At 34.4% G+C, this 1,477-nt stretch overlaps 1 non-coding gene across 1 annotated transcript; it reads left to right on the top strand.

Moving 5' to 3' along the window:
* Window positions 1-1,403: 1,403 nt before the first annotated feature.
* TRNAN-GUU lies at window positions 1,404-1,477 on the top strand. Its single transcript has one exon. It is a non-coding gene; the product is annotated as a tRNA-Asn (tRNA).

The following is a 1,477-nucleotide window of genomic DNA, read 5'->3' as shown; positions in this document are numbered from 1 at the left end:
GATGGTTGTTGTTGTTATAATATGCAGGTGGACTGTGGTGGATAGTGGTGGTGGAAATGAGAATTTATAGAAGTGAAAAGGTGCATGAAAATTTGACACATAAGAAAATGGTGGTAGAAAGATTAAGCCAAGTTTCAGCCTGCATGAGTTGCAAGGGCTTATTGATGTACACATAGTGATAGTATGGTGAGTGTGCTTAATTTGAAGAGGTGGTATAGAATCTGCTGGTTTTTGAAACCACTGGCAATTAAGATGTATTTCTTAATTAAGTTTGGTTAAGATTTTTTTTTTTGTCATTTTTTTCAATAAGGTAAAGTTTCCTAACTCTTATGGTAATAAGTACAAGACATTGTAATTTGGTAATGGTAGTTTTGTGTCACTCGTAAGAATTGTGTGATATTGTGCCAATAAGGAAGTTGGATTTTAGTCCCAATATATTACTCTATGTATTTTGACCTTTTGTTGTAATATTTGTAAAACGAAGCAGAGGAATCCAATGTATTGAACTAATTAAACTCTAGGTAGAACAACCCATTTCACTTTATCACTTCTAGTTTTTAGCTTGAAATTATGCTTCGTTTTTTTTTCCCATGTATTTCCTTTTTAATAAGAACCAATTACGAAAAACATGATTGTGCCGATATAAATAAGTGATTGAATAAAAACCAAACGGGGTCGACTGCAGGTCAATGATATATAATCATTTAATCCGAAAAGAGGATATAGATTCAAGTCATCAATGTGTTCAGGCTTGTTAAGGGGTCGTGCGATTGAGGCTTCAATTCGTTGCAACTATGGAAGACTGGGAACCAAGGCTAGCAATAAAAACACGCAATATACTGTATTGCAATGCAATGTTCTATTTGACTCTGGTGCGTAATATAGTGTACATTTGGCAGTAGGCCCGGATCGACTTGCAATGATTTCGTGCAACTGTGCAAGCACATTCTTGTATTTCCATGGAAAATCTTCATTAAAACAAGTGTAATTTTCCACATATTTTAGAAAGTAGCTTCAAGACTTTGTAAATACGCGTAGAATTGATAAAAATTAATATAGTTGTTAAAAGGAAAAGAAAAGGCCGGAATCTTTCATATAAAAATCATTAACAAGACGTACATTAATGAACAACGAAGAGCATAATTTGAGATAAAAAGAATAATGTCATCAACATCAAGAATAGTGTCTTCAAACGAATTTAGTAATTGACTTGAAGTTGGTAAACTTTTGATACCTAGCTAGAGCCTAGAGCCATTTTTGATTCCAAATGAAGATTTCTTCTACAACTCTACAAGCATGCTCACCTTCATTTTTCAAGCCCAAATGAAGATTTGGCTAAACCCCGGCCCAATACTTACATTTTATGAAATTAATTATTGTAAGTATCATAATTTCAACAAGATGCTGGAATAGCTCAGTTGGTTAGAGCGTGTGGCTGTTAACCACAAGGTCGGAGGTTCAAGCCCTCCTTCTAGCG

The sequence above is a fragment of the Erigeron canadensis genome, chromosome 7 (genome assembly GCF_010389155.1).
Source record: "Erigeron canadensis isolate Cc75 chromosome 7, C_canadensis_v1, whole genome shotgun sequence".
Classification (NCBI taxonomy): domain Eukaryota; kingdom Viridiplantae; phylum Streptophyta; class Magnoliopsida; order Asterales; family Asteraceae; genus Erigeron; species Erigeron canadensis.
The sequence above is the reverse complement of the archived record's forward strand: the minus strand, read 5'-3'. Positions and strand labels throughout refer to the sequence as shown.